The sequence below is a fragment of the Salmo salar genome, unplaced genomic scaffold (assembly GCF_905237065.1).
Source record: "Salmo salar unplaced genomic scaffold, Ssal_v3.1, whole genome shotgun sequence".
Taxonomy (NCBI): Eukaryota; Metazoa; Chordata; class Actinopteri; order Salmoniformes; family Salmonidae; genus Salmo; species Salmo salar.
In genome coordinates this window covers 5470-19932 of record NW_025549899.1, presented here as the reverse complement: position 1 = coordinate 19932, position 14463 = coordinate 5470, and positions in this window count along the sequence as shown.

Genomic DNA, 14463 nt, shown 5'->3' with positions numbered 1-14463 from the left:
GAGCTCCGGACCGTAGTGCGACTCTGGGAGCTCCGGACCATAGGGCGACTCTGGCTGCGCCCGTTCCGGACTGTAGGCCATCTCTCGGTTCCGGACTGTAGGCCGTCTCACTCGGTTCCGGACTGTAGGCCGTCTCACTCGGTTCCGGACTGTAGGCCGTCTCACTCGGTTCCGGACTGTAGGCCGTCTCTCTCGGTTCCGGACTGTAGGCCGTCTCTCGGTTCCGGACTGTAGGCCGTCTCTCGGTTCCGGACTGTAGGCCGTCTCTCTCGGTTCCGGACTGTAGGCCGTCTCTTTCGGTTCCGGACTGTAGGCCGTCTCACTCGGTCCCGGACTGTAGGCCGTCTCCTCGGTCCCGGACTGTAGGCCGACTCTCTCGGTTCCGGACTGTAGGCCGTCTCACTCGGTTCCGGACTGTAGGTCGTCTCTCTCTCAGTTCTGGATTGTGGGCCTTCTCTAGACGGGGCACTGTTGCCGGACACTCTGGACGGGGCACTGTTGCCGGACACTCTGGACGGGGCACTATTGCCGGACACTCTGGACGGGGCACTGTTGCCGGACACTCTGGACGGGGCACTATTGCCGGAAGCGCTGGACGGGGTACTGTCATCAGAAGCTCTGGACGAGGACTGTGCACTTAAAGCCTGATGCGTGGGGCTGGTAGTGGAGGTACCAGACTGGAGACACTCACCCCAAGGCTAGTGCGAGGAGCAGGAACAGGACGAGTTGGACTGGGCTGACGCACTGGAGTCCTGGGCGTGGGGCTGGTAGTGGAGGTACCAGACTGGAGACACGCACCCCAAGGCTAGTGCGAGGAGCAGGAACAGGACGAGTTGGACTGGGCTGAAACACTGGAATCCTAATGCGTGGTGCTGGCTTTGGATACGCCAGACTGGATACACGCACCTCAGGACTGGTGGGAGGAGCGGGAACAGGATACACTGGGCCGTGAAGGCGCACTGGCGGTCTCGAGCACAGTACTGGCACCACCCTTACTAGCTGGATGCCCACTTCCCCTGGCAAATGCGGGACGCTGGCACCGCACACACCGGCCTATGAATGCTCGGCCTCGACGCGTGCGCATCTCCCCATAGCATGGGGCCTGACCAGTAACATGCTGCCTCCGGTAAGCATGGGGAGTTGGCTTGGGACTTAACCCTGCCCCAGCCAAACTACCCGTGTGCCCCCCCAAAACATTTATTGGGGCTGCCTCTCAGGCTTAAATGCCAACCGTGTACCAATTTAACAGTCCCAGTCCTCTTCGCTCCATTTTCGCCATTCCTCCCTCGCTGTCTCCACCTGTTTCCATGGCAGGGTCTTGTCCCCTGCCATTACCTCTTCCCATGCCCAAGATGTCCTCCACTCCCTTCTCTCCCTGGCCCAGGATCCTTGCTCCTCCTGGGCCCGCTGCTTGGTCCATTGGTGGTGGGAAGTTCTGTAACGGTCGTCGTATATACTGGACCAAGGCGCAGCGGGTTGAGTGCTCATTTTATCTTTTATTAGAACACTTAATAAACAAAACAAGAAAACGTACTGAACGAACAATATTGCAAGCTAACACAGCAGTGCAACAACAACTTCCCACAAGGGACATGTGAAAACAGGGCTACCTAAGTATGACTCTCAATCAGCAACAACGATGCTGATTGAGAGCCATACCAGGCCAACACAAAGAAATACACAACATAGACAGAGCATAGAAATACAAAACATAGAACATAACCAAAAACCCCCGGAATACTCTAAACAAACACCCCTCTACATAAACACACATCCTAACAAACCCCGAACCACATAAAACAAACACCCCCTGCCACGTCCTGACCAAACTACAATAACAAATAACCCCTTTACTGGTCAGGACGTGACGAATGTACACTTCCAAAATTACAGTTATATTGGTCTACTGTCTTTCATGATGTCACAAAATAAAACAACTTCAACAGGATCGTTTCTTTAATTTCCCACCGACCGGTTCCACATTCTCAAAAATAGAAATATTGTTTAATTCTCCACATTTGGGGACGTAGGAGTTTTGGCAGGAGAAGATCCTTTGTCTCAAAGAGGTTTCTTTCCCCTCAAACCTGCCAAACCCAAAGTTCCTACCTGGTGTTTACGCCATAAAACTGTGGAGAGAGAAAGAGAGAGAGAAAAGGGGGTTGGCAGCCTATGACTCCCCCCCACCCATCCACCCAAAGGCACATGATGACAAGAGTCAATAAGCAACAGGAGAGATTTAGACCAGTCACCCAACAGCAGGATAACACGGAAGAGAGTATGAGTAACGTGAGTTAGAAAACTCCCAGTATGACCCACCATGGTACTCTTACCTAGCTGATGAGTCTGCTCTTTTACTGGACAGGTGGATATGTAATGCCCTGTAGCATGCACAATACAGGCAACTGTTGTAGTTCAGCCCCTGGAGACCTTCCGTAAGGTTCTGAAATAGCTCCTCATGTTTTCAATGGTGACTCCCTGCAGGCAGGTTCGAGGTCAAGGCAGGCTGAATGGTCAGGCAGGTGGGCTCAGTGTCAGGGCAGACAGGCTTGAGGTCAAGGCAGGCTGAATGGTCAGGCATTCGGGCTCAGTGTCAGGGCATGCAGAACGGGTCAGAACCGGGAGGGCTAGAAAAACAGAGACTAGGAAAGCAGGAGCATGGAAAAACACGCTGGTAAGCTTGACAAGACAAGACGAACAGGCAACACACAAACAGAGAACACAGGTATCAATACACTGGGGATAATGAGGAAGCTGGGCGACACCTGGACGTGGGTGGAGACAAGCACAAAGACAGGTGAAACAGATCAGGGAGTGAAAGTAATACACATGACTAGACATGTTCCATTACAGAACAGTATGTTGTTCTGCTCCACCATAACAGGAGGATGGACAGACTAGACATGTTCCATTACAGAACAGTATGTTGTTCTGCTCCACCATAACATGATGGACAGACTAGACATATTCCATTACAGAACAGTATGATGTTCTGCTCCACCATAACAGGAGGATGGACAGACTAGACATGTTCCATTACAGAACAGTATATTGTTCTGCTCCACCTTAACATGATGGACAGACTAGACATATTCCATTACAGAACAGTATGATGTTCTGCTCCACCATAACATGATGGACAGACTAGACATGTTACATTACAGAACAGTATGTTGTTCTGCTCCACCTTAACATGATGGACAGACTAGACATGTTCCATTACAGAACAGTATGTTGTTCTGCTCCACCATAACATGATGGACAGACTAGACATGTTACATTACAGAACAGTATGTTGTTCTGCTCCACCTTAACATGATGGACAGACTAGACATGTTCCATTACAGAACAGTATGTTGTTCTGCTCCACCATAACATGATGGACAGACTAGACATGTTATATTACAGAACAGTGTGTTGTTCTGCTCCACCATAACAGGATGGACAGACTAGACATGTTCCATTACAGAACAGTATGTTGTTCTGCTCCACCTTAACATGATGGACAGACTAGACATATTCCATTACAGAACAGTATGTTTGTTCTGCTCCACCATAACAGGAGGATGGACAGACTAGACATGTTCCATTACAGAACAGTATGTTGTTCTGCTCCACCATAACATGATGGACAGACTAGACATGTTCCATTACAGAACAGTATGTTGTTCTGCTCCACCTTAACATGATGGACAGACTAGACATGTTCCATTACAGAACAGTATGTTGTTCTGCTCCACCATAACAGGAGGATGGACAGACTAGACATATTCCATTACAGAACAGTATGTTGTTCTGCTCCACCATAACATGATGGACAGACTAGACATGTTACATTACAGAACAGTGTGTTGTTCTGCTCCACCATAACATGATGGACAGACTGGACATGTTCCATTACAGAACAGTATGTTGTTCTACTCCACCATAACAGGAGGATGGACAGACTAGACATGTTCCATTACAGAACAGTATGTTGTTCTGCTCCACCATAACAGGAGGATGGACAGACTAGACATGTTCCATTACAGAACAGTATGTTGTTCTGCTCCACCATAACATGATGGACAGACTAGACATGTTCCATTACAGAACAGTATGTTGTTCTGCTCCACCATAACAGGAGGATGGACAGACTAGACAAAGATGTGTCTGGGAGACAGGATTCGTGATTGGTGCTCTGGCTCTCTAATGTTATGATGGACTGAAGACCCTGTTAACTATGTTATGATGGACTGAGACCCTGTTAACTATGTTATGATGGACTGAGACCCTGTTAACTATGTTATGATGGACTGAGACCCTGTTAACTATGTTATGATGGACTGAGACCCTGTTAACTATGTTATGATGGACTGAGACCCTGTTAACTATGTTATGATGGACTGAGACCCTGTTAACTATGTTATGATGGACTGAGACCCTGTTAACTATGTTATGATGGACTGAGACCCTGTTAACTATGTTATGATGGACTGAGACCCTGTTAACTTATGTTATGATGGACTGAGACCCTGTTAACTATGTTATGATGGACTGAGACCCTGTTAACTATGTTATGATGGACTGAGACCCTGTTAACTATGTTATGATGGACTGAGACCCTGTTAACTATGTTATGATGGACTGAGACCCTGTTAACTATGTTATGATGGACTGAGACCCTGTTAACTATGTTATGATGGACTGAGACCCTGTTAACTGTGTTATGATGGACTGAGACGCTGTTAACTGTGTTATGATGGACTGAGACCCTGTTAACTATGCTATGACTGCGCACACAGAAATAGAAAGTAGCCAATGTGCATGCCCCGGTCCACCTGAGGATCTGTCTTTTTTCAACCATCTATTTCCTGTATTTGAGGGGTGGGACTTCCACTTGTCACTTAAATCTCTCTGGTTTGATTGCTTTCATTGTACTCCTGTGACTCTTCCATATTCTTGCTTGTGCCTATAGTTTTCCCCGGCAACATTACGACCGTAAAAGGTTTGTAATTACCTGTCAGGCTAAATCTTAGTCTGGAATTTAACCCACCGTCTCGACACGTGCATCACGAGAAAGAGAAGAAAGATAACTTTCTTTTTTGATCGGTGTTCATTTTTGGGGGATTTTAATACGGTTTAAATGTTTACAAACTAGATGCTCTGAAATGAAAGCAACTTCTGAAAAGTTATATTACGCTGGCCCGGGTTGAATCGAGGACGACGGGGAGGGAGGAACGCTTTACTCAACTCCAAACTGTAATCGGTCATGTTGTCATCAAGGCAGCTAGGTGCATCATCCAGAAACATCTCTTTCCATGAAATAAATGTTTTAATTCATTGGGAAGGCAGATAAATCGTTCTTATCAAAATCAATAACCTTTGCATGTGAAAACACAGAATGCTACTCATTACTCCTCGAGCTTAATTACCTAACTTTTTGTTTTGAGCCAATTTCACCGTCTTCCAAAGCGGAGCACCTGGCTCACGCCCAGGAGGCAGCCCTGCTCCAGAACGAATGCAGTCACTTTTCCCCCAGTTCAAATTCTTCCCACCGGGTAACCCGGGCCAGATAAACAAATCTCCTCACTGACACACTTGTTGAATTATGCAAGAGAGCGTGACAACACTTTAATGACTGAGACAGTCTAGACGGCGCAGGCGAGTGCAGTTAGGGTAGATAGAGCAAGTGTTTGGAGGTTGCAGTCATACCCCTCCCCTTTATGTTAATTTATTCATATATGCAACTCCGCCAAGTATATTTATATAAATTAGGCACATATAATTTTCTTTCTTTTAATACAAATTTAAAAAAATACCTGATAGAATAAGAACATTTATATATGAATACATAACATTTATATATGAATACATAACATTTATATATGAATACATAACATTTGTTGTGACATTTCACAATACATGTACATCCTACCTCAATCTCTGAACTTTGTCATTGCCATGTTCTATAACTCAGTAAATAACTGATGTATTCTAAAAAATAAAACAATTACTTAATTTATTAGAATTGTTTTAACACCTTAAAGTAATTTAGATGACCGTTGCTATAGAAAGAGGAAACATCCTCTGCTTTCACGTTCTCATTCACTGTAAAATAATTAAACGCTGGGTTTTCCAGGGGAAGAGGGGCGAAGACAGGGAGGGTTTGATTGATTCAAAGGGTCGGTGGGTGGGGCGGGATGTGACCAGAATTTCTCCCGTTGAGTGAGTGGAGGTCTTCGGTTGGATAAGACACACCAGCAAGTAGACCCCCCATTATACATTAATTTTCCCCTGAGCCAGCTTTGAAGGTGTCACGTCCTGACCAGTATAAGGGTTATTTGTTATTGTAGTTTGGTCAGGACGTGGCAGAGGGTATTTGTTTATGTGGTTCGGGGTGGTGTTTTATGTAGTAGGGTGTTTGATTTATTATTTCCGGGTTTTTGGGGTTATATGGACGATTGTGAGAAGTGGACGTGGGAGGAGATTATGGCAGGAGAAGGTCCATGGAGGAAGTGGAGCGATGACAGGGAATGCTACAGGGGAACACGACTGGCTTTTAAGCCCGAGAGGCTCCCCAAGAATGTTTTGGGGGGCACATGGGTAGTTTGGCTGGGCGAGATTGAGCCCCAGGCCAAATCCCCATACCTTTTCTGGGCAACCAGTGACTGGACAGGTCCCGTGCTTCGGGGTAATGGGTACTGTGGCGAGGCCAAGTATTTTTAGGCCGTGCACGCGCAATACCAGCGCCCGCATTTGCCAGGGGGGAAGTGGGCATCCAGCCAGTAAGAGTGATGCCAGTTCTGCGCTCGAGACCGCCAGTACGCCTCTACGGTCCAGTGCGTCAGCCCTGTCCGACTTCGTCCTGTTCCCGCTCCCGCACTATCCCTGAGGTGCGTGTTCCCAGGCTGATACCTCCAGTACCAGCACCACGCATCAGGCTTCCAGTCTCAGCCCAGTCCGACTCGTCCTGTTCCCGCTCCCGCACTAGCCCTGAGGTGCGTGTTCCCAGGCTGATACCTCCAGTACCAGCACCACGCATCAGGCTTCCAGTCGTCAACCCAGTCCGACTCGGCCTGTTCCCGCTCCCCACACTAGCCCTGAGGTGCGTGTCCACAGACTGGCACATCCAGTACCAGTACCATGCATAAGGCTTGCAGTGCAAGCGCGTCAGCCCAGCCTCGAGAGTTCGGCAATAGTGTGCAGTCCAGAGTGTCCGGCAACAGTGTGCAGTCCAGAGTATCCGGCATCAGTATGCAGTCCAGAGTATCCGGCAGCAGTGTGCAGTCCAGAGTATCGGCATCAGTATGCAGTCCAGAGTATCCGCAACAGTGTGCAGTCCAGAGTATCCGGCAACAGTGTGCAGTCCAGAGTATCCGGCAACAGTGTGCAGTCCAGAGTATCCGGCACCAATGTGCAGTCCAGAGTATCCGGCAACAGTGTCTAGTCCGGAACCGAGGAGTCTGCCTGCGACCCAGAACCGAGGGAGTCTGCCTGCGACCCGGAACCGAGGAGTCTGCCTGTGACCCGGAACCAAGGGGAGTCTATCAGCAACCCGGAACTAAGTAAGTCTGTTGACGATCCAGAACTAAATAGGATTAACTATGTATCAAATGAGTCTTCCTACAGTGTGGAACGGAAGAGGTCTGCCTACGATCTGGAACGATGGAGTCTGCCTACGGCCCGAAACTGATCAAGTCTGTCTGCATTCTGGAGGACAGTAGGCGGAGCCAGAACCACCTCCTGTATAGGTGGGTTGGGGAGGGGGTGTAGCACAAGTGCCGTCGGTGACGGCAGCCACCCTCCCTTCCCCTCCCTTTAGTTTAGGGGATTATTGTTATTGTTGTTGTTGTTTTGTTTTTTTATTTTATGAGGTGCATCCGGGGTTAGCACCTTTAGGGGGTACTGTCACGTCCTGACCAGTATAAGGGTTATTTGTTATTGTAGTTTGGTCAGGACGTGGCAGAGGGTATTTTGTTTATGTGGTTCGATGGTGTTTTATGTAGTAGGGTGTTTGATTTATTATTTCCGGGTTTTTGGGGTTATGTTTTAGGTTTGTATTTCTGTGGTCTCTAGTCTTTTGTATTTCTTTGTCTAGTTTATTGGGGTTGGACTCTCAATTGGAGGCAGGTGTTTTCTTGTTGCCTCTGATTGAGAGTCCTATATGGGTAATTGTTTGGTGTAGTGTTGTGGGAGATTGTTTCTTGTTTTGCTGAGTGTGCCTGACAAGACTGTTTTGTTGTTCGTGCGTTCTTCGTTTGTTATTTTGGTGTTCTCTTTATTTCCAAAATAAAATACAAGATGAGCATCCACATTCCTGCTGCGTTTTGGTCCTCCATTCCCGACGACAACCGTTACAGGAGGCTCATATCTGTGTGTGTGTATGTGAGTGTGTGAGGTTTGTGGAAACACACACACACACATTTTCAACCTCACTTCCTCTTTCTCTCACTCCTATTCTCTCTCTCTCTCACACACACACACACACACACACACACACACACACACACACACACACACACACACACACACACACACACACACACACACGTTGAGAGGCCATCAAGGTTGGATATATAACTAACTGTCCACTATCTGATGACAGGATCAATAACTAACTGTCCACTATCTGATGACAGGCTCAATAACTAACTGTCCTCTATCTGATGACAGGATCAATAACTAACATGTCCTCTATCTGATGACAGGATCAAAAACTAACTGTCCTCTATCTGATGACAGGATCAATAACTAACTGTCCACTATCTGATGACAGGATCAATAACTAACTGTCCTCTATCTGATGACAGGATCAATAACTAACTGTCCTGTATCTGATGACAGGATCAATAACTAACTGTCCTGTATCCCTGATGCAGGATCAATAACTAACTGTCCTCTATCTGATGACAGGATCAATAACTAACTGTCCTGTATCTGATGACAGGATCAATAACTAACTGTCCACTATCTGATGACAGGATAAATAACTAACTGTTCACTATCTGATGACAGGATCAATAACTAACTGTCCTGTATCTGATGACAGGATCAATAACTAACTGTCCTCTATCTGATAATAGGATCAATAACTAACTGTCCACTATCTGATGACAGGATAAATAACTAACTGTCCACTATCTGATGACAGGATCAATAACTAACTGTCCTCTATCTGATGACAGGATCAATAACTAACTGTCCACTATCTGATGACAGGATCAATAACTAACTGTCCTGTATCTGATGACAGGATCAATAACTAACTGTCCTGTATCTGATGACAGGATCAATAACTAACTGTCCTCTATCTGATGACAGGATCAATAACCTAACTGTCCACTATCTGATGACAGGATCAATAACTAACTGTCCTCTATCTGATGACAGGATCAATAACTAACTGTCCTCTATCCGATGACAGGATCAATAACTAACTGTCCACTATCTGATGACAGGATCAAAAAACTAACTGTCCTCTATCTGATGACAGGATCAATAACTAACTGTCCTGTATCTGATGACAGGATCAATAACTAACTGTCCACTATCTGATGACAGGATCAATAACTAACTGTCCTGTATCTGATGACAGGATCAATAACTAACTGTCCACTATCTGATGACAGGATCAATAACTAACTGTCCACTATCTGATGACAGGATCAATAACTAACTGTCCTCTATCTGATGACAGGATCAATAACTAACTGTCCTGTATCTGATGACAGGATAAATAACTAACTGTCCTGTATCTGATGACAGGATCAATAACTAACTGTCCTGTATCTGATGACAGGATCAATAACTAACTGTCCTCTATCTGGTGACAGGATCAATAACTAACTGTCCACTATCTGATGACAGGATAAATAACTAACTGTCCTCTATCTGATGACAGGATCAATAACTAACTGTCCTCTATCTGATGACAGGATCAATAACTAACTGTCCACTATCTGATGACAGGATGAATAACTAACTGTCCACTATCTGATGACAGGATCAATAACTAACTGTCCTCTATCTGATGACAGGATCAATAACTAACTGTCCTCTATCTGATGACAGGATCAATAACTAACTGTCCACTATCTGATGACAGGATCAATAACTAACTGTCCTGTATCTGATGACAGGATCAATAACTAACTGTCCACTATCTGATGACAGGATCAATAACTAACTGTCCTCTATCTGATGACAGGATCAATAACTCAACTGTCCTCTATCTGATGACAGGCTCAATAACTAACTGTCCTCTATCTGATGACAGGATCAATAACCAACTGTCCTCTATCTGATGACAGGATCAATAACTAACTGTCCTCTATCTGATGACAGGATCAATAACTAACTGTCCTGTATCTGATGACAGGATCAATAACTAACTGTCCTGTATCTGATGACAGGATCAATAACTAACTGTCCTCTATCTGATGACAGGATCAATAACTAACTGTCCTGTATCTGATGACAGGATCAATAACTAACTGTCCTCTATCTGATGACAGGATCAATAACTAACTGTCCACTATCTGATGACAGGATCAATAACTAACTGTCCTGTATCTGATGACAGGATCAATAACTAACTGTCCACTATCTGATGACAGGATCAATAACTATCTGTCCTGTATCTGATGACAGGATCAATAACTAACTGTCCTGTATCTGATGACAGGATCAATAACTAACTGTCCTGTATCTGATGACAGGATCAATAACTAACTGTCCACTAACTGTCCACTATCTGACGACAGGATCAATAACTAACTGTCCTCTATCTGATGACAGGATCAATAACTAACTGTCCTGTATCTGATGACAGGATCAATAACTAACTGTCCACTATCTGATGACAGGATCAATAACTAACTGTCCTGTATCTGATGACAGGATCAATAACTAACTGTCCACTATCTGATGACAGGATCAATAACTAACTGTCCTCTATCTGATGACAGGATCAATAACTAACTGTCCTCTATCTGATGACAGGCTCAATAACTAACTGTCCTCTATCTGATGACAGGATCAATAACTAACTGTCCTCTATCTGATGACAGGATCAAAAACTAACTGTCCTCTATCTGATGACAGGATCAATAACTAACTGTCCTGTATCTGATGACAGGATCAATAACTAACTGTCCTGTATCTGATGACAGGATCAATAACTAACTGTCCTCTATCTGATGACAGGATCAATAACTAACTGTCCTGTATCTGATGACAGGATCAATAACTAACTGTCCTCTATCTGATGACAGGATCAATAACTAACTGTCCACTATCTGATGACAGGATCAATAACTAACTGTCCTGTATCTGACGACAGGATCAATAACTAACTGTCCACTATCTGATGACAGGATCAATAACTATCTGTCCTGTATCTGATGACAGGATCAATAACTAACTGTCCTGTATCTGATGACAGGATCAATAACTAACTGTCCTGTATCTGATGACAGGATCAATAACTAACTGTCCACTATCTGATGACAGGATCAATAACTAACTGTCCACTATCTGATGACAGGATCAATAACTAACTGTCCTCTATCTGATGACAGGATCAATAACTAACTGTCCCTGTATCTGATGACAGGATCAACAACTAACTGTCCCACTATCTGATGACAGGATCATAACTAACTGTCCTGTATCTGATGACAGGATCAATAACTAACTGTCCACTATCTGATGACAGGATAAATAACCAACTGTCCTGTATCTGATGACAGGATCAATAACTAACTGTCCACTATCTGATGACAGGATGAATAACTAACTGTCCACTATCTGATGACAGGATCAATAACTAACTGTCCTCTATCTGATGACAGGATCAATAACTAACTGTCCTCTATCTGATGACAGGATCATTAACTAACTGTCCACTATCATAACAGGTGGTGAATCGGTGTCTTGAGGTCAATGCAAACACAGGACTCCCCCAGACACACCCCTTATTACTGGTGAATGAAGGGAGGAATTACACACAGGACTCCTCAGACACACCCCTTATTACTGGTGAAGGAAGGGAGGAATTACACACAGGACTCCTCAGACACACCCCTTATTACTGGTGAAGGAAGGGAGGAATTACACACAGGACTCCTCAGACACACCCCTTATTACTGGTGAAGGAAGGGAGGAATTACACACAGGACTCCCCAGACACAGCCCTTGAGAAATGTAGTGCTCTATTCTGAGCCAGGTCTTATGCAAATGATCAACATGCAATTTACAGTAAGTGGTTTGCCTTTTTTCCAGTAAGAAACATGTGACAGATAGCTGTTCTTATACCCATTATCACTTCTGTACTTTGTGACACCATACAGTCTTTGATAAACAGGGAGATGTTAGTGTGCAGTGCAGTTATTGTTCTCCAACTTCTTTGATGTAGATAGAGAATGTAGGAGACAGTACATGTGGTCCTTAGGCCCTCTCTGAGAAAGATAGAGACATCTCTGAATAACTAATATCTCTGGTCTCAATGTTTCACAGGACAGATAGACAGAGTGGGGAAAAGAGAGGGAGATACAGAGTGAGACAGATATGGAGAGGGAGAGAAAATATTTCTGAGAACCTTACATATTTAGCCCTCCCCCTCCTCCCATCCACAGAAGAAGAAAGAAGAAGTGTGTATAAATGTCTCTGAATAACTCTTGACTCTGGTGTCCATGTCACACAGGATACAGTAAATATAGACCTCAGGCCCTCTCCGAGAAAGACAGAGACATCTCTGAATAACTATTAGTTACATTACATATACCCGAGACCCCTCTATGAAAGATCAAACACTCTCTAGTGTCCATGTCACACAGGAGACAGTATAGAATGATACAACTCTACATGGTCATTGATGGTCGACCACAGCTGGCCAGACTCAGTCCTGGGAACCCCAAGGTCTGCATGTTTTAGTTTTTGCCACAACAATACAAAGATAATAATTAACTCTTCATCATCAAGCTGTGATTAGTAGAATCCACTGTGTAGTGATACATAACCTCACAGAACTACAGTCATGCTCTGTGATGTGTGTGTGAATTCACAGGGTCCCATTTTACTCCATGTAAATATATTGTCACTTCAATTCTTTAATCACATGGTAAAAGGTATCTACACTGTGGTAAACTAAACTAATATACACTAAATATACAAACTAATCTACACTGGTAAACTAAAGTAATATAAACTAAATATACACACTAATCTACACTGTGGTAAACTAAACTAATATAAACTAAATATACAAACTAATCTTCACTGTGAGAAACAAACGTGGTTTTCTGAAAATAAGTCTGTCGTCACATGGTGGTGGTTAGTGTCATACTATTGGTTAGACAGTTTCCCCTTTAATGAGGTTGACAGTTAAAACTGTCTCTTACATTAGACTGAGTCACACAGAGGCTCCAGCTGTGCAGAGAACAGACACAAACCAACAACTGAGATAACAGCAGACTTTACAGCAGTAGAAGTTACAACAGTAGAAGTTACAGCAGTAGAAGTTACAACAGTAGAAGTTACAGCAGAAGAAGTTAACAACAGTAGAAGTTACAGCAGTAGAAGTTACAACAGTGAAGTTACAACAGTAGAAGTTACAGCAGTAGAAGTTACAACAGTAGAAGTTACAACAGTAGAAGTTACAACAGTAGAAGTTACAACAGTAGAAGTTACAGCAGTAGAAGTTACAACAGTAGAAGTTACAACAGTAGAAGTTACAACAGTAGAAGTTACAGCAGGAGAAGTTACAACAGAAGTTACAAGACTAGCAGTTACGAGTTGAAGACAAATAACCTAATTAAATAAATACCATGGATATTGATGATTGTATATATGCCAATCAAAGACCCATAAAGCCCCACAAGAAGGATGGAGTGGGTGATCAACATTCAGGTACAGTTTATCCTGTTATAATGCTAGACATACACACACACACTTACACCCCAACACACAAACACACACACACACACACACACACACATATAAATATAAATACAGACATTTCTCATTTAAATTAATATTCACACCCCTGAGTCAATACATGTTAGAATCCCTTTTGGCAGCGATTACAGCTGTGAGTCTCTGGGTGAGTCTCTAAGAGCTTTGTAGACCTGGACAATATTTGCCAGTTATTCTTTTCAAAATTCTTCATGCTCTGTCAAATTGGTTGTTGATCATTGCTTGGCAACCATTTTGAAGTCTTACCATAGATTTGCAAGCATATTTAGATCACAACTGTAACTCTGCAAACTCCAGTGTAGATTTGGCCTTGTGTTGTAGGTTGTCTGGTGGAAAGCAGACTGAACCAGGTTTTCTTCTAGGATTTTTCCTGTGCTTGGCTCCGTTCTAGAATTTTTTTATCCTGAAAAACTCCCCATTCCTTAACAATTACAAGCATACCGATAACATGATGCAGCCACCACTATGATTGAAAATATTGAGAGGTACTCAGTAATGTGTTGTGTTGGA